This window comes from Alligator sinensis, unplaced genomic scaffold (assembly GCF_000455745.1).
Source record: "Alligator sinensis unplaced genomic scaffold, ASM45574v1 scaffold357_1, whole genome shotgun sequence".
Taxonomy (NCBI): Eukaryota; Metazoa; Chordata; order Crocodylia; family Alligatoridae; genus Alligator; species Alligator sinensis.
Genome location: NW_005841942.1, coordinates 3172616 through 3192776, shown reverse-complemented (window position 1 = coordinate 3192776; position 20161 = coordinate 3172616). Strand labels below are relative to the sequence as shown.

Below are 20161 nucleotides of genomic sequence, written 5' to 3'. Positions count from 1 at the left end.
GTTTCAGGCTGGACACAAGGAAGAATTTCTTTACTGTCCAAGCCCCCAAGGTCTGGAATAGCCTGCCATCGGAGGTGGTTCAAGCACCTACATTGAACACCTTCAAGAAAAAATTGGATGCTTGTCTTGCTGGATCCCAAGCAAGGCAAGCATCCAATTTTTTCATCCACTTTTTTCAAAGTGTATCCACTTTTAGCATCCACTTTTTTCAAAGTTTTTCAATTTTTGGCCTCACCAAGGCTGAGTACAAGGGGAGAATGACGTCCCGGGATTTGCTTGAGAAGCATCTATGGATGCAAGCCAGTGTTTTGGTCACTTGACTAGCTGCAGCATTGCATTGACGGCTCATGTTCATCTTGTGGTCAATGATGACCCCCAAGTCTCTTTCTTCCATAGCACTAGTGCAATTTTTTCCATAGTGCTGAAAAAATTGGATGCTTGTCTTGCTGGATCCCAGCAAGACAAGCATCCAATTTTTTCTTGAAGGTGTTCAATGTAGGTGCTTGAACCACCTCCGATGGCAGGCTATTCCAGACCTTGGGGGCTTGGACAGTAAAGAAATTCTTCCTTGTGTCCAGCCTGAAACGGTCTTGCAGTAGTTTACATCGTTCAACCTCGTCATCCCTTGGGGAGCTCTGCTGAACAAGCATTCCCCCAGATACTGGTAGTCACCCCTGATACACTTCTGGGTGGCCATCAGATCACCCCTGAGCCTGACTTCCTGATCACCCCAGCTGACTTCCTGCCTTCAGGCAGGGGGCTGGACTCAATGATCTTCTGAGGTCCCTTCCAGCCCTAATGTCTATGAAATCTATGAATTCCTCTGCAACCCCACTTGTCCAGGTAGCTTAACCAATTCACTCTACCACTATCAATGAACTGGACCCCGTCCTCCCACCTTGCCCACCCACAGTTATTGAATTTGGCATAACCATCCCACAATGCCTAGCTAAGTATTCAACACTCAAAGTGATGGTCAGTGGCAAACAGCCTACTGCAAAATTGAGGCAAAACATATTGTGTCTCGTGAAATTCACCTGGACCAAAAGTTTCTGCTGTCAACGCAGAGCAGAAGCATTTTAAGATCTATTTCAGAACAAGCAGACTGAATTGATCCAATTTATTTAATGGCAAGTGCTTAAAAGACCAGATGAACTGAACTGGAATTTGTACCTTTTATTACCACCTGACATGGAAGGACTGTTTTTTTTCCTAAGGTGTTGGGCACGCTGGTCCCAGGTCAGCAAAGCACATGCTTACTTTTAAGTCCACGAGTTGTACTTGATAGGCCTAAATCCCACAATCATCCTCTTTGCCTGGGAAGAGGCCAGTATTGTTTGGGGCTATTTTAAAGGAATGTTGGATTGTGCATCTTAAAGAGAGAAGTTGTTGTTTGTTTTTTTTACATAGGAACAGAGGAAACATGAAGACTTTTAGGGGCTCCCTTTCTCTCTCCTCGCCAGGCCAAGGGATGGATGGGCAGAGTTCATTGTCCAGAGTTAGAGCTACAGTATTAACCCTTTCACAACCACTGAGCAACCAAAAGCCGTTGCCTATTTGGCAGCAGCTGTGAAAAGGTTAATACAACCTTTTGATGATACTGTAAAGTGTACTCTGCCTTCATGGTCAGGACTGAACCATGAATATTTTCTTTTTGTTCTTGTAATTTCTTTTCATTGAATTCTGCCTTTCCAAAATAGGGTGCCTGTTATATTTGGGGGTTGAGGCAGGTAAGGAAATACAATACTTTATTGACAATATTAAAAAAAAAACAAAACAAATTACAAAACTGAGGGCAACGTAAGCAGGAAGGAGAAGGAATCTGTGTTAATTTAACAACCATTTCAAACTAGGACCTTTTTTGCTAAGTGACCTTAATGCCTATTTGTATGCGATTTCCTGAGAAATCTCTTGGAGTTTATAATTAAAAATGTGTTTTAATTTTTAAATACCAGCAAATCCAGCTTGTAACAGAGTTCTTATTTGTTCATGTGTCATCATCACCGTCACTGAGGAATCCAGAAGGCCAAATTCAACCCTTGCTTATAGCTACATGAAATTATATGGGTTGTATTAATATGATTAGATTAATATGGCCAGATTAGATGATAAAATAGACCTTTCTAGTCCTTAAGTCCCTGAATCTACAAATTATTTCAAATCAAAGCAAATAAGTTACTGTCTGTTCCACACAGAATCTGCTAGGAAGGGCCTTCCAGGGTCATCTAGTCCAACCCCTTGCACAGTTGCAGGATTTGCTACTCCTAAATCATTCCTGTCAATCATTATTGTGCCTCTTCTTGAGTCTCCAATGAGACTACAATTTCCTTAGGTATATTTGCACTGGAGGGTTGAACTGCTGCAGTTATGCTAACATAGAATACAATTCAAGATTATTTACAGTTTTAAGTGTTTCACAAGGTAAGGTTCCTTACTGTTCTGTGAGGATGAGGGTTTACAAACTAGCTGGGAGTATATACAACTGCAGCAAACAGTCACATGGGACTGCAGAGGGGCATCAGCTGCCTAGGACCACTACCCAACTCCAGCTGAACAGACAATGGTTCTTTTTGAACTAAAACTGCACTAGTTCATCTTTAGTTTGCCATGCCACTGTGAAGGAAGTAGATTGCAAACCACTTGGATATGATTAATCTGGGTTCTACTGTAGCTATACCACTACAAAACAGAAATATAACCCAATGTGGATGACGCCAAAGCCACACACAAAGGCAAAAACATGCACTGACAAATGGCAAAAACCTGCATGGATTTTCTTTTAATTTCTCTTCAGATTTATGTAGAGGTACTTATATTTTTCTAGAGAGCTTTTTACAAATGCATCTAGGAGCTATAAAATAAGCCAAAAAAACAGACTCTGCCCATCTTTCCAAGGAATGAGCCCTATGTATGTGCTTTAGACACAATGGCACAGTTTGCAATGTTCACTATTACCATTTAACAGACAGTACCGTTAAACCATAACAACGTAGGGAGCAATTTTAAAAAACAAATCATTTTATACCGCATGTTCAAAAATACTTACCCAAGACACAGCCCCTGCCAGCTCTTTCTAGGGAAACAAATTGCAGCTTTAAGCAGTTTACTGTCTCATAAACTGGCTGTTGTGGCTCAGCTCTTCTCACGTAAGCAGCACCTACAGTTATACCTGAAGAGGAAACACAACCAAAATGCTTTGTGAGCAAATATGTAAATCTACTAAACTCTGTTTACCAAGACGGGTCCAAAAGCAGCTTCAATGGAAGTATATAAATTTTTCCAACTGACTTAGAAATGCAGCCTCTCTACAGCAATTACTGAAGGACAACGGTGATGCATCTAGAATTGTCTTTACATTTCTTAATTGCAGGTGAGAAAATAATATATTAGTGCATCAAATAAGCCAGAGCTCAGTAAAGAATCCTTTTTTTTTTTTCTTTCCTTAGATGAAGGAGATGAGGGTTATAAGCTCTTAAACTGAGAGGTAGTTGAAATTCTGTGGCTTATGATTATTTTATTGATTTTTTTTTTGTGAAAGAAAATGTCTGCCTTTTTTGGACTATTTCATAAAGCTGGTCAAAACTTTTAAATGTTAAGCCTTTCAATGAAGAAGTATATTTAAAAAAATAGCAAAACATTTTCACACTTTTTTCAGCCAGCTCTACTTGGATTGTTCTCAAGGAATGTACGATGGAATTCAGGCCTTCACTGGAATTCATGGCAAAACTCCAGCTGATTTCAGTGGAAACAGAAATTTCTCCTCTTAAGCTCATATTCAAACAAATATAAAAATTAAAAAGAAAAAGATGAAGATACTAGTACCATTAAAAAACAAGGTCTTGTATGTGTGTTTGCTCATAAAACTGAGGCATAAGCAATTCAGTGAATGGGCAAATTAACACAGACCTGTAAGGGCACTGCACTGGAGGAGCTACACTTGCTTATTTTTAAACCAATTTTGATCTGCCACTGGAGGTCTGTACTGTTGCTTTCTATTAGATACATTTCCTAGCCTTCCTGCTCTGTACTGAATCCCTTTATTCCACCCACATCCTATCATAACTCCTATTGCCTGGACTGCTACTGAGACTACTACTGTCACAATGAGTCAGACAAGGAAGAAACAGTGACATATCTTTTTGCTAGGCTTGTATCAACTCATCCATTGTACACAAGGCTGATATTTTAAAAAAAATGTTAAATCCCTTCTAAAAGTAGTTACTGGACCTGACTACACATGACAGAAGATTAATTTTCGAAAGCGTAACCCTATATAAGAGTGGTTAGTCACCGCTTTAGAAAATGGGACAGATCATATTTTCCCAGTCAGCTCTTGAAAAGGAAGGTTGATGTCCTGGTCTTGGAAAGTATTATCTGACTGCAAGTTATGAAGATCTAGACATTTTTATTAAGATTAATTATTCCCTCAACTGAATCAAAGCAAGGGCTTCTATTTATTTAGCCCAGGGGCAGGCAATTATTTCAGGAGGAGGGCCACTTACTGAGTTTTGGCAAGCCATCGAGGGCCACATGACAGGCAGCCAGGGGCAGATAAATATTAATTTTGTAAATTTTTTAGGGGCCCTGCGGGCCAGATAGAGTGGCCTTGTGAGCTGTATGCGGCCCGCGGGCTGCATTTTGCCCACCTCTGATTTAGCCACATGAAAATAATGGATTATTAAAGATGCAGGTAAATTTAAAATGCTGCAGAGAATAAACTCTCATCTAGTCTATCAGGAGGCACAAAGATGAAGTTTACTAAAAGACCTTCCTGATGGTCTGGATTCCCCCAACACGAGTCAGACTCTGACAAATGTTAGTACTGGAACACTGGTAGTGTGAAGAAAACTTTAAATCCCAAGTGTTCCTGCTTAACTGATTGTTTTGGAAGAAATAAAACCACTACCTCAAGTTTCGGCCACACAGATCGAGATCCATTTTGTACTAGTCAATGAAGTTTTTTCTGCCTCTCTCTCTCTCTCATTTCAGGGTAGACAGCAAGCTGCTGACACCTCTCACTAAAGTTGTTCACACTACAGAAAGTGTTTACCACTCACAACTGATGCTCAAAATTAATTTGTAGCAGGAACAGCAGCAGCAGCATCACCAGCAGCAAAGCTTTGACAAACTGTCATGTGTTGACACAGTCATAAGCTGTTGGTTAAAAAAAGTAACACTTTTTCTCTCTTCTGTCACCTCATACTTAAGACAAGGGATGGATGAATTATGCAAAGTTTGAGGGTTTGTAAGCTTCACAAAACAAGTTGCGTTGCGAAATGTATTTCCCCATCAGTTAAACCCATGCTTTATTTTCATGAAGATTCAATTTTTAAAAACCCATTACTACCAACCAAGCAGTATGATGTACAAAGAGTGGAAAAAGTTATCAAAAATTACTGCACGACACTTGCTTTTCTCCCTGGGAACATTAAGATCTGACCAGTGAAAAATAGTGTATATTAACTATTCATGGCCATGGAAACCACCCACCCATTTACTTTAAAAGAGAAAATAAGGGTTTTTATTGTTTCCAGCTGGTACATGATGTTATCTCAAGTGAACATTTTTTCATAACCAGATTCTTTCTGGATGGCTCTATATGGGAAAAAAAAGCTCTACAACATTCATCAGATAAGGTCCAAATTGATCCCTCTGAACTTAAGATAGTAACTGTTAGTCAGAATCTAGTGCACTGTGGGAGACTATAAAGAAATTCATCTTGCAATGGGCAGGACAAATAATCCATCTTGTTTACCGGTTGGGTTTAGTAATGGAAACCTCTGTGCTTCTCACTGAAATGAGCATTTCAGCATGTAAACTATTTGTTAAGTTTCTACCAGCTCCAAACTAAACTGAAATATATTAAGTCAAATAAATGATGCCAAGAAGAATAGAAAGATGGGAAATAACAGACATGGATAGATCTAGTCAAGGTCTAAATTCCCACAGTGCATGCCCAACCACACAGAAGGAGCACTAATACCATGACCAACCAAACAATACCCATCAGATATTCAGACTTATCATCAAACTCTAAGTGTAAGTGACAAAACCAAAATGATAAAAAGCATATCATCCCACAAAGTGTGCAATGGTTAAGTATTTTTAATGCAACCAACATATTTAAATCTTATTCTTATGAACAGGTAGCCTCCATCATAGAGTCATAAAGAAGCAGAGTTGAAAGAGACCTAGAGAGAGTCATTTAGTCCAATCCCCTGCTTGAGGCAGAATCACTGCTATCCAAACCATGCCCTACAACCTCGAACCTAAAACAGTTAAACCCAACACAAGATCCTAATCCACCACAGGTAAAGCAGGAGGACCATGGCAGCCAGCGTCTTGCTTCTGCAAAGGTTAAAAGTACACTCAAGAAATCCCAGAAAGAGTGGCCACACACTACAAGCTCATCATAAAGAAAGTGAAAATAGAATCATACAAATTAAAGGCTAGAAGGGACCTCAAAAGATCATCAAGTCCAACCCCAATGCTCTGGCAGGAATACTACTGAGATCAAATGATCCCATCAAGGCGTCTGTACTGTCTCTTTGAAGACTTCCAAGGTTGGGGACTGCACTGCCTCCTTGGGAAGTCTATTTCAGATTCTGGTCACCCTTACTGTAAAGAAGTTCTTCCTCACATCCAAGCTGAAATTATCCTCTAACAGTTTATGGCCATTGTTCTTTGTCCTCCCTTGGGGTGCCCTAATAAACAGTTTTTCCTCCCAGTTCCCAATATTCACTCCTTACATACTTATAGATGGCTACCAAATCAGTCTTCTCTTCCCCAGGCTGAATAGTCCCAGATCCCTTAGTCTTTCCTCATAAGGTTTGTCCTCCAGGCTCTTAATCATTCTTGTGGCCCTTTTCTGGACCCTTTCAAGATTCTCCACATCTTTTTTTGAAGTGTGACACCCAGAACTGGACACAGTACTTCAGCTGGCATCTCACCAGTGCCGAGTAGAGAGTAAGTATCATTTCCTTAGCCCTGCTCGTGACGCATCGGCTAATGCATCCCAGTATACTATTAGATCTGTTGACTACAGCGTCACACTGGTGGCTCATGTTCATCCTGTGATCAGCCATAACCCTGAGGTTCATTTCAGCCATCGTGCTGGCCAGGACACCTCCTCCTAACCTATATTCATGTCGCTGGTTACTTCTCCCCAAATGAAGCACTCTGCATTTATCCTTATTGAACAGCATCCGGTTCCACTCTGCCCACCTTCCAGCTTGTCCAGGTCTGCTTGGATCTGTATCCTATCCCCTACCATGACCACTTTTCTCTATAACATAGTAGTCTTCATTAATGTAGATGGAAACATCTTGGAACTCAGGTGCTCAAATATCTTCTGTTGTAGTACATATCCATTTGGAAACGTTGTGGGGAGAGAAATTTAATTCACAAGGTTTAGATTTCACACACTGGGCTAGAAACACAAAAACAGCTTTCGATCTCTGTAAGTGGTTAACAGAGGCAACTGCGCATTTTGACTGAGCACCTTGCTCAATCTTTGGCTAGATTGGTGCAGCACTGGCCCGCACAAAATTTCTATGAAGGCTGATACATGGATTCTTGAATCAAAGGACTCCTACTAATAAAATATTAAATGAAATGAGATTTCTACTAACCCATTAACTCTGTCAAATTGCATGCGTTTTTCTCTGTAACTGTGTTCCTTTAAAACTGTGAACCTTAAACTAATATCACATTCTCCTTCTGAAAACTGAAATAGAAGCCTTATATTTTGGGAGCCACATTTCATGCAAGCTATGCAGTCAACATCAGTATTTTTGTACTCTATACAGGCATAAAGTTGGTCAGTATATACCAAGTCACTTCCACTTGCAGACCAATTGCATATGCCCATGGACAGAATTTATTCACCATCTCAGATCTTTTTTCTGACAAATGAAAATTGATTACTTTTCTAAATCTAATGGAAACAGAGACACTGAGGCTACTACTTAGCATTACACATTTACGTCATGCAGGCAAGATGGACATTAACTGTGCTGCTGGGTGAAATGATATCATCCATGCTCAATTAGTTTAGATTGCTTCTCTAAATACACAGCAATCAAGTGAAAAACAGAGAAAGAAATAACCCAGAAACTAGAAAAAACCCAATTTATAAATACTCTGAATGATTCACATGAATACATTCTGCCAGGGGACCCCTCCCAGCATGCCATGAGACTTCAGTAGAAGATCAATTCTACATTAATGAAGTGTAATGTATTAATCAGGCTATTACAGTGGTTTGCTGTAACTTCCTTCTGTTTTACTCAGACTGTATGTAAACTCAAATTTTCATCTTACTACAAGAAAACTAATGGAATCTAGATTGTTACACTGAAATAATCTGAATTATCCAAATGATCAGCTCCAAACTCCCTCAAAGCTTTTGTTCTTACATAGAGGCTCGGAGGAAGGGACTTCACCTTCAATTCCTAGAGTTTCCTTGGAATTTGTATTTTGGGGTCTCCCCACAAAGACGGCCTAGCACATGCCCAACAAACAAGGAATGGAGTTAGAGCTGACAGAAAAAAGAGGGACTTTTTATATATGTGCTTTGGGGAAAAAAATCTCATTAATAATTTTGAAAATTCAAGATTGTTTCAACCCCAGCTCCATCAGCAAGTACTAAGGGATTTGCTGGATGAAAGAAGCATTCAAGCAGAGGTCCACTGCTGCACTACTGCTTGCTTCTCCCAATTGTACATCTTTAAGAGAATTATTATTTCTGCAGGAAATACCCATCATTGAATTTGTGATGTAGTAAGTGATTGCTGATTGTGGGGAGGGAGGGAATAAATTCAATGGTGTATAGGTGAAGAATTAAAGTGGAGAACCAATGAGTTCCTTGGGACTCTCTATACTATAAGCTGTACTGATGTGCCATCCAAGTTTTTGGGGGGCAGAGGGAGGTAGAATATGGTAGAAGCTGGGCTGATCCCAAATTTTCACATCCTTCCAGCCAGTACAGCCTTAATCTCAACAAACCATGGAGCCACAAGCACGCCACAAAAAGACATTCACATCAACCACCCTACACTCCAGTTCTCCGAAGCAAAGTGGAACATTTTAATCTTATTCTGCCTTCCTTATGACATCCATATGACTGAGGTGAAAACACTAAGTACAATGTACTGTGAAACATACAGCATGGTCACTGCCTGGATTTGACATACTTTGTGAAAGACAAATGCCTCTAGCTGGAAAAAATGAGTGGCTCTTCAACACTATTATATTCCCTGAACATTAGAGTTCCAACCAAGAGGAAATAGTGTTCTGCTATACCCAGACACTGCTGAACTGGTAGGTTTTATTAGTCTCTTCTCATAAGACAAGTGATGTCAGTAGCTAAATAGAACATGGGTAATTTTCCTGCTTACACTGTAGATTTGTCTTCATATTACTTGAAAGGTCACACTTGCAGATCTGTTATCTTTGAGATATTCCACCCACCAGCAAATAGGGGAATGATTCTTTTGGACATTCTGACAGAGCCACCCTGTATCATTTGAGGGATGACTTTAAAAAAAAAATCCAAATGAGTGGAGTCTGCCACACATCTTGTTTTCTTTAGCTTTAAAAAGGGACTTGAATGAGATATTACCTTCAAATATTCACCCATATTTGAAGGTAAACTGTTAGCAGGAGTGGACCCCTGCCACCTGCCTGATATCAAAGAAGCATTCTTCTACCATAAAAGCCCTGGGAAGAGAAAGCAAAGGAAGGAAGAGGGTGCTGAGAACCAGATTCTGGTTCAAGTTTCTGTTTACCACAATTTGGACTTAAAGCCCTGTAAAGCTGAAGGAACTAAGGGGGCCAGATTCTATTCCAGCTATCAGGTGTGTAAGCCAAGTTGGATGCCTTAGTGCAAAATTATTCCACACTGTTCAATTCCCAGAAGATCCATTAATGCATCTATCTTGTAACAGAGACCTAAATCACATACAGGCATTACGTTCAGAGAGAACCGCAACTCTCAGTAGAAACCATGAGTATACAAGTATTCACAGTTTCTCTCAAACAAAAAATGGCAGTTTTGAGAGAAAAATACCCATTTACAACCCAGTAGAGGTCACGCTTGGGAGAGTTTCTTATGGTTTTCCAGGACTCAAGCAGGTTGGAATAGGATTATATTTAGCCACCTAATTCCACGTATGTACCTAATAGGTGGATTAGAATCTGGCCCTTAGTTCCTTCAGTTTTACAGGGATCAAAGTCCAAACTGTGCTAAAGGAAAACTGAACCAGAATCAGTTTTTCAGCATTTTTCCTTTCCTTGCTTTCTCTTGCCAAGACTTTTTTTTTTTAAAAAAAAAAAAGCTGGCCTGAAGTGGTTTGCAACGTCTACACTCCACTGAAAAGCCAACAATTGAATTTTCTCTTTGTATAGGTTCAATCAAGACACCAGATAAGCTACTTCCATGTTGGTGGATATAATACAGGAACTGAAAGCTTGGATCGCACCAAAAAGTCCATCTGCTCTAGCATAATCTGTTTCATGCTACAGCACTGGGTAGGTGCTTGACAGAAGAAAAGTACAAGAACTCCACAATAGGTAGATTTGGAATAATCTGCTCATACATGCACATACTCTCTAGGTTTCCTTCTAATCTACTGTAGAGATTGGCTTAACCTGTGAAGTATAATGTTTAATAGATACTCCAAAACTTTGTATGCATTACTAGATGGCATCGATCAATGGTTCTCAACCTTTTTAAACTCAAGGCACCCCTCGGAAAATGGTAGCTTTTAGTTTTCATTTATTTATTTTTTACTATGGGAAAACCAGAGAACTGTTTGCTGTTGCAAGGAAATTCAAAAGACCACAGCAAGTCAGGACTAGTGGCAGAGGTGACATCTTTTATTACACCAACTAAAGACATTTTTTTTGCAAAAATCTAGTTGGTCTAATAAAAGATATCACCTCTATCACAAGTCCTGATTGCTTTTTCCTGCAGAACAATACAGCTACAACCTGGATACCTGACACAGCAAGTCAGAATATTTTTAACACTATGGATTCCTATTTGAAATCTCTGGGTTTATTTTGTGAATTGTTTTTTGCAAACCTAACAGTGCTAACACTGTATGGCACCCCCAGGCATACCTGAAAGGATCTCAAGGCACCTTTCAATCCCCTCAGAATCACTGGTATCAATGTACAGGCAATAAAGTACACATAATACAAAAATATTTATATTTATCATATTACTATGATGTGGGATACTTTAATAAATAAAGATAGTATTTCTCTTCCCTATTGACCCTGGTCATTGTTTCAAATTGTGCCTATAGCAGCGTTCCAATCTTAATTTAAAATTCTCAGCTCCAGGAAAGAGCTGAATTGCAAATCTGTCATATAAAGATGCATCAAAATACCTCTTTTGTTAAGCAACTGTGTACATGAGGATCAAATCCCAAGTACCTTTCATTAATAGAAAGACAATGGCAACCTGAAGGAAAGGAGGATGGCCACTCATTTGGTGAGAGGGCAGCAGGACAGGCCCTATGAGGAAAGACTGAGGGACCTGAACCTGTTCAGCCTCGGCAAGAGGAGGCTGAGGGGGGACCTGGTGGCTGCCTACAAACTCATCAGGGGAGATCATCAGCAAATAGGAAGAGCCCTATTCTCCCCAGCACCACCTGGGGTGACGAGGAACAATGGTAATAAGCTGATGGAGAATAGGTTTAGGTTAGAGATCAGAAGACAATATTTTACAGTTAGGGTGGCCAGAATCTGGAACCAACTTCTTAGGGAAGTGATCCTCGCCCCTACCTTGGGCAAATTCAAAAAGAGGTTAGATGATCACCTGTCTGGGGTCTTGTGAACCCAGCATTCATTCCTGCCTGTGGCAGGGGGTCAGGCTAGATGATCTAATCAGGTCCCTCCTGACCCTAGCTACTATGAAACTCAAAGTCCGACAAAAACAGCAAGTAAATGAAGAAAAGTTAATACCATAGAACCCAAAATAACTCCATTAACTGGGACCAACCTTTCTGCAATTATGAATAACATACAACTGAGGTACAACCATGACATTTACGCCTCCTCTACACATTACATGTGTTGAGCAATTAACTGGTTTGCATGTGCAAAGTAGCTATACCACACCATAAAAGCTCCAACCAGCTCTGTAGTTAGAGCTCAAAAATATGTACTGACTTTATACCTGGTTGCTATTGAACTTTAGTTTGCAAGTGTAGCAGGGCTTCCTCTGCTGCTGGGAGCCCTATTAGCTGGTGCAATCGGTGAAGTATAATGTTTAATAGATACTCCAAAATTTATGTATGCATTACTGTATGGCAAAGATCAGTGGTTTTCAAACTTTTTTCATTTGTGGACCCCTAAACATTTTGAACGGAGGTGTGGATCCCTTTGAATTGTAAGTGTGGGTATTCACATACTTTCAATTGATCATACTCAACTTTTGCGGACCCCTTCGACAAAGAGGGGCCCATGTACCACAGGTTGAAAGCCAATGGCATAGATTAATGGTTCTTAACCTTTTGAAAACTCAAGGTATCCCCCAGATTAGAGGCACCTCTTGAAAAATGGTAGTTTTTAGTTTTGTAACCACAGGGGTGCACCATGCCCAGTAAAACCCCTGAGCCCAAGAGATCACAGTAGTCACAATCCCTAGGGCTTAGGGGTGCAAGGCCCCCGGGGCCAGAGGTATGCTGCAATCCTTTGGCCCGGGGGGTTTCCTTGTACCCCTGGGGGTATGGGGAGATCACCGCAGTGGGGATCCTCCAGCCCACAATTGCGTGGGGCACTGCTGTGGCTGGGAGCCTTTCAACTGGGATGTATGGGGCTCCCAGCTGTGGGAGCTTGCTTCTTGCATGTGTGGCATGGCAAGAGGCACAATTGTGCAAATTGTGCATTGGACCCCATTGCACCTTTACATGCACATGTAGAGAGGGCCTTACCTGTGCATACTACTTTAGCAATATAAACCAAGCAAAACCACCACAATGTTAACCCTGTTTAATTAAGATTAAATTTACAGCTATTCAGTTTATTTATATTGCTCCAGGAGAACACAGAGGTAGCAGTTAACACTATGATAGCTGATGCATGATTTCAAGCAGCAACACCCACTCCTGTTTTGAAGCAGTTAAAAGGAAAAAAACATGTGCTGCAGAAACAACATGAGGTTGATTGAGTATTTAGGCTGTTTCAGAGCTTTTCTGTACATTAACATTGTCTCCTGACAACCAACCACTGGTTGCTGGTATCCTAAACTTTATGGTTAAACATCTGCAAGGTTGTCAGCTACCTGGTGATCTGTACAACTTTTATGACTCTTTTAGGGATAATATTTAAACCAGATAATTTTTGTCAGCTTATGCACTGAAATGCTCTTTTCTGCTTTGACTGGGATTGACTTGCCTCCAGGTCAATTCCAAGCCAAAATGAAACAATCAGTTCCAGGTCTTTCAGGGAACTGTCCCACCCATCACATCTACTGAAACATAGGACCATTACTAGAAGTCCCAACGCGTATGTTCTATTAGCTCAACCCTTTCATAATACTTCATGCTTTTCTGGTAGTCTAAATTGCAGTATTGCAGGTACAAGTCAAGCAAGAATTCATATCGTAAGATCCACCACTTAACGGCATCTAGCATCAGTGGCTTTAATACAACACAAAGTGGAATGTACTCTCTCACTGTTTTTGTTTGTTTCAATTTTTAGAGCCAACTCTGCAGATTTGCATCGAAAACTCTACTGAGAACCTAATAAAGAAATTCCTAATAGTCCAGAATTATGGCATGTAAAATGTTAGATCTCTTCAATAACATAACTTCTTGCATTGGCAATACAAAGCATAGAAAAGTTGTCTGGTTGTAGGTGGAGATCTCGCAAAGCATGAAGGGATGCAAAGCCAGGATGCTCCATTCCCTAATTAATCCATTCCCCACCTTTCTCATGTGCTCTCTCACCATCTGGAACGCATTGGTTTGGATTTTTCAGGCCTGGTTTAAAAACGTTCATTTTCAGCTGTCAGCAAAACTTGCTGGAACGCCCTCCTCATTACACATTGCAAAAATGATTAGCTACCTTACAAGGCATTTCCCTTTGGGAACTGGAAGGGGTGAAGAAAGGGGATGCACAGTGACAGTTTGTGGTTTCTAATGTAGCAATGAAAAAATAAATAAAGAAGAGGAATACAGGATCTAATGTGTTTACATTTGTCAAAACAAGTTTCCTGGAGACAGTGAGGTTGTGTGCTGCTGAGCTGTCAGTTATACTACAAACTGCTGCCTCATACTATTGGAAGGTCATTGACTGACCTACTTTCTCATAGAACAGAATTCATTTGCTAGTTCTGTACACAAACCTTTTTTTTTTTTTTTAAAGGGCCACTCAAACCCACAAAAAGCCTCTAACAGCCTTTTAAATCAACTCAGAGGTTTGTTTGATGCCAAGTGAGGATAAGATACTACATTATCCTGGCTCAGGGCTCACTTCCTCAGTCAGTTTATTCTTTCAGAAAAATCCAAACAGATTTTTTTTGAAATGAGGTCATGTTACAAATGCTTCTCTCCCTCCCCACAGATTGAACTCTTGCATTATACCAATCCCAATCCCAGGCTCAAACCCTTTACAGACATACAGATGATAGCACTTCAATATGCAGCTCTTCTCCCAAGATGTTCTTGAAATAGCTCCCTGCCACAACAGCAGTCGTCTCTAAATAGACAGAAGCATGAAATGGGAGATTTACAGGATTAAGGCACCCTGCTGTTAATAGAAAACAAAATGTGTAGGCTAGACCTACACCTGCTTAAATCATTCTAAGTACCGACTGATCTGATCACACACTAAGGAGTGCTATACAGCAAAGTCTTGTGCACGTTGAGAGAGGGCAGTAGTGGGAGAAAGGTGAATGCAGTACACAATGGTAGGGCTTTTCTTTCACAAGTAAATGCTACATAGTTGTTGCCCTAATTGCATGGCTACATACAGGTAGACTGACAATATACTTTTAAGTAGGAACCTAGATATGAAAGGGACCTCCTGGGCCATCAAGTTCAATGTCTGCATTAGTAGGCAACTGTTTGTCCAAAAGGATCCAATTAAATTTCTCTCTCCATTAAAAAGCATATTTTCTGAAATGAGGTCATGGTTGCAAATGCTTCTCCCCCCCCACCGCCCAATTAAACTCTTATATGATAGCAATCCCAATCTCTCACCCTTTATAACCCCAATGTTCGGGTTCAAATAAAAAAAAAAAAAAAGCACTCAAAAGCCACTAGGGATTTAGAAATGTTAAGAAAAACATTGAGATGGTAGCTAGTTTGCACTGTGGAAAAGAATACTTAAAAACAATTTTTGGGAGGATGGCAGGAACATCAGACAAAGAAGTTATTAGCATTCCTATGACAGTGGAAGAGGTAAGTAATTAATAGTTACTGTTTCTGAGAGAAAATTGTTTGCTTGTACTGTGAAGAGCAAGCCTGACGGCTGATGTGATGCATGTAATCTTCACCATTTTGGGTGGCTGGAGTGCTGCCTAGCATATCCTTTACTATGAGGGATTTTAGTTCTTTTGGGGCTGCTTCAAAGACTTTACATAAAACAGCACGTGGGAAGGAAAGAGCAAACAGGAGACACCAAAGAAATGTCAAGGAGTGTACCTAGAATTATAATGAGCACATGGTCCACAAAACCCAGGAAAGGAGGTAAGGTGAGAGCTGTTGCACCCCCACATACAAAGCCATCATAGGATCTGTCTTAGTCCCTCAGGGTTTCCTTTAGACAAAGTGCATTAATGGACTGTGCAGGCACCACTTTTATAATGCAGAAGGTCGACCAAACAATCTTTCTTCATTGTTAATAAGAAATATTTTCTTATTCCTGAACAGGCCACTGCGGCACAGATGGGTATCTTTATCTCTGTACTAGGGGTGCACAAATAAAGATTTTTTTGGCCGATACCGATAGCCAGTGATCAACTAACCAGATTGGCCAATGCCGATCCGATAAGCAAAATTCAGTAATAGTACAAAGCATTTTAAACTTGGGACATAAATAAAGCTTCTTTTTGTTTGTTTTGCATTTATAACACATACACGTGCCTCCTTCCTTTGATGAGGAAGGCGGTGACTGCCTTATTCCCACGCACATCGCCCCCTCGCCCAAAGCTCCTACCTGCAGCTCCACTCCCCATGCAGCTGTCCTGGGCAGGGCGGACCCCCGCATAGACAGCAGCACCAGGCATGCTTGGCACCAGCAGGTCCCACGCAACTGAGGTCCCAAAACTGCCAGGGAGAAGCCAATTTTGCAAATACGCCTGGCCTGGCACATCGTGTTGCTATGGCAATGGCAGCAGCAGGAGCTGCTAATGGTCCCTTTGTTGCTGAATGTAGCACCCTGCGACTGCTCCCCAGCACCCCCTCCTCCTCCCACTGCTCGCTGGGACCTGTAGTCTGCCATGGGCTCCGGCAGATGGTGGACTGGACTATGCTCACTAGGGCGCTCCAGGCACGTAGCCGTAATTATCAGCTACAACAACCAAAATAAGACGATAACCAATAACCTATTCTCTCCTTTTATCAGTGCTGATCCGATACCCAACTGATATATCAATGCACCCTTACTTTGTACTTTTAAAATCAACATGGAACTACAAGCTTCTTTAAACAACTTTTGTACAACTTTCCAATAAAATGCTTGTTTACCTCAAAGAAAAATAGACCTAAGAGAGGAAAAGACTCACACACTTAAGGAATAGGAAGTGCCAAACCATTAAATAAAGCCATTTAAACCTCTTTTTCTCTCTCATTTCTCAATCTCTCTCAACAATCAGCCAATTTGGGGAATAATTGCTGTTATGCAAATCTTTGCACTACTTCAACTAAAAAGTACCTAAAACGAGGGAAATTTTACTTTAGCTTGCACCTACAATTTGGCTGGGTATTTTATATAAAATAACTCAGATTATAGCTAATTAGGTTTTGCTGCATAAAGGTTTTAACTGCTTGCTTTTAGGATTATCAACAACCACTCACAAGTGGAAAAGCTGTGAATTAATTATGCAGGTCGTGTGTGTGTGTGTGTGTGACATTAAAATGTTAATATTCTGTCATATTACTGCACATTATGCACACACAATAGTTGATTGACCTTGTTTAGAACATTTTAGAGCCTTTCAGTAATTTTCTTGTTGCCATTTTTCTAACTTCCATCTCAGGAGGAAGATAAAGGTTATAACTTGCAAAAATGCTACAAACTCTAAGGGAGACTTATATAGGTTTTCTATAAAACAACACATTTCTCAAAATCCTCTATCTTGGTACTATTAAGAGCTAGAATTATGTGCTATGATGGTTTATGCCCAGTACAAAGCTTAGATTCTTTTCTTTTCAGTTATACAAGTCTGCTCTTTCCAGCGCACCCTTATCAGAACTTAAAACCATCACAATTATTCCCTGTCCATTAGTTATGACAGTGGGAGCCAACCTTCTTGGCACCTATGCCACAACTTAGCCCCAGTTTCTCCGTAAGTGCCACTCCAGTCCCTTTCCCCTGCCCAACCTGCTACTCTGCTTTCTGCTCCTGGCCCTGTCGACCACTGTGCTACCAATGGCAAGCTGCCACGTCACCCACAGAGGCTGCCTGTGCCACTTGTGGCATGCTGACCACTTGTGAGTTACAGGATGCCTGTGTACGTGTCTGTGGGAAAGACAGATTCCAAGTTTTAAAAAGAGAGGACTTTTTTTCAGCAGATCTTTTGATTAATCAGTTTTCAAAATGGCAGCTATCAGAGGTAGTTTTGGCAGAAAATAATTAGCAGGCAGAGTGCAAGTGAAGCAGTCAATAGAAGAAATTAATTTATTGTGCTACTGCAATGCATGAAATAGAAATCAACAGCCTACATGAGGTGTATCTATTGATTCATACCAAGTAAGTGGTGGTGATATCCTTATGATAAATTGTGTTTTCCATGCATGTTTGACGGCCTCCCATGCCTTCCTCCTGTTTATCCATCTCTACCAGGATTTAGCCTGACATTCTAGATTTTTGAGCAGCTTGTGACAGTTGCCATTTGAAACAAGTAAATTAGGCTGCACGCTCTCTGGGCAGGGTCTGTCATTATATATTTATACAGCACATAGCACAATGGGGCTCTGACCTAGTTGGCTTCTGGGCACTGCTGTAACATAAATGATAACAACATAACTGTCAGAGAAATGTTTCTCTCTCTTTCCCAAGAACTAAATTTGTTCTACAAGTCCAGAAGGGCAAATATTCAGACTTGGAACAATGATAGGCTTTAGGTCCAACACCTTATGACCTATCGGAGCTTGAAATAGAAAAGCTACAAAAGCGTAAGACCACGTCTCTGTCTACATTTGAGAATCAGAAAGCTCCCTCTTCTTCTCATCTAAACTTATAGCCCTGGTATATCCAGATACACATTGCATTTAAATTTGAAACGCTTCCCAGATACATTTAGGTAAATGTATTTTAGGTATATTTTAGAAAAAGTGCTAACAGTTAACCAGCTAAGTTTGATTATATCATAATTGCCAACTGCAGGTTTCCTGAATCATTCTGTTTTTAATGGACAGCTGCAGAATGCATCTGATCCAAGAGACATGCTTGTGTCCCTTTGTTTTTTCTCCTACCAAGCCATAAGCAATTGGATTTCTGTCACTAAAGGAATCATCAGATGCATAAAGAACAGCACCAAAAAAGTTTAGAACCCTGAAACTTGGTAAAGTTTTTCCCCCATAAAATAAATTATACTAGACAATACATGATAAATTATAATAGACAATACATGATAATGAGCTGTAAGATTTGTATAGGCACTTATTTCAGATGACCTGCATAATTCACACATTGCTTTGTCACTTGAAATTCTAAACTCATGGCAATAAAAAGCTTTTACAAGCCCATATGATCATGTGCATGCTTTCTTTTACTTTATGTATACAAGCACCTAGAGTTTAGGAACAACACTTTTTAGTAACTCAACTTAAATAAAAAACAGCTTGATATTCACTCCAATATGCTGACTGATCTCAACCCTAGTATGATTTTTAAAAATCTGCAATCTTCCTTCCCAATGAGCATTACCCGGCATTCTTCAATCTTGAAGCCAAGTCTCCTGCTATGCCCAGAATATTTAGAGGCAGTCGCTTATAAATTCATAAACACATACCTAGGGCTTAGCTAAAGCATGATTTAAAGTTTAGGAGGGTTTCCCCTCTTAGGAGGCCAAGACACCAGCTTCCCCAGATGTGACTGTATGAGAGGAAGTTGAGATTAACACCTATGGCAAAACTGAGTAGTCCAGAATGTTTTAAACCACAAATACCAGAAAAGACCTGCTTCGTTTTTCTGACATGTACCACAAGAACACATGTGATCATCAGAAGGAATTAGAGTTGATTTTAATTTAGACTATATATTATTTGGGGGCAGGGAAAGGAAGGGAAAGGGGAGGATGAGAAAGAATCAAGTAATGAAACTTGGAGCAAAGCAAAAAAAAGCAGGAATACTTTAAACAGAAAAGGTGCAGCAGTGTTACTAACCAGGTAAAGAGATTTAGGATTTAATGCACAAACATGGTAAAATCTCCTTGGCAATGTGTAACAGTAAGCAAAATGGTGGGGGGGCGAGGAGGGGGAAGAGAGGGAGGGGGAGGATAGTGCTGAATAGCACTGAATATGAAAATGACTGGAGGAACACAAGATAAGTCACTGGAGGTCATGTAATTCCCAAGTAAAGTCCTGCCTGAATTATAGTACCAAGAAAGGGTAATAAACCCTCCAAAAATGGCACAATGCATAGAAACTGGCAAAACCAACAATCTATACTCCAAAGTTTTTAGGCTATTAAAAGCGACTGAGGAAGTTAGATCCCCAAGAGGTTAAAAATAGATAACTGCAATAACTGAAATATACAAAATAATAGAAACAACAGAGCCTCAAAATAAACTCTATATACTTACCAAGACAATTAAAAACTGCACAAAGGGGGGGCAGTTTGAATTGGGAGTGCAGCAAAATGAACAGTTGCATATTTATTTGCAAGACGCACTAAATCATAGATTTTAGGAACGTGTTCTCTGAACTTGTCTTAATTTAAAAGGTCATTTTCTAAATTAAGAGAAAGGAAGAGAAGAAAT

At 40.2% G+C, this 20161-nt stretch overlaps 1 protein-coding gene across 11 annotated transcripts in view; it reads right to left on the bottom strand.

Annotated features, from left to right (window-relative positions):
* The window catches only part of BACH2 (BTB domain and CNC homolog 2), a 269093-nt gene that overhangs the window by 153022 nt on the left and 95910 nt on the right, over nucleotides 1–20161 (bottom strand). For all 11 annotated transcript variants that reach the window (XM_025199389.1, XM_025199388.1, XM_025199393.1 and 8 more), the window contains one exon: nucleotides 3047–3169. The gene's annotated coding sequence lies outside the window, so the exon portion shown is untranslated. The remainder of the gene's footprint in view (nucleotides 1–3046; nucleotides 3170–20161) is intronic.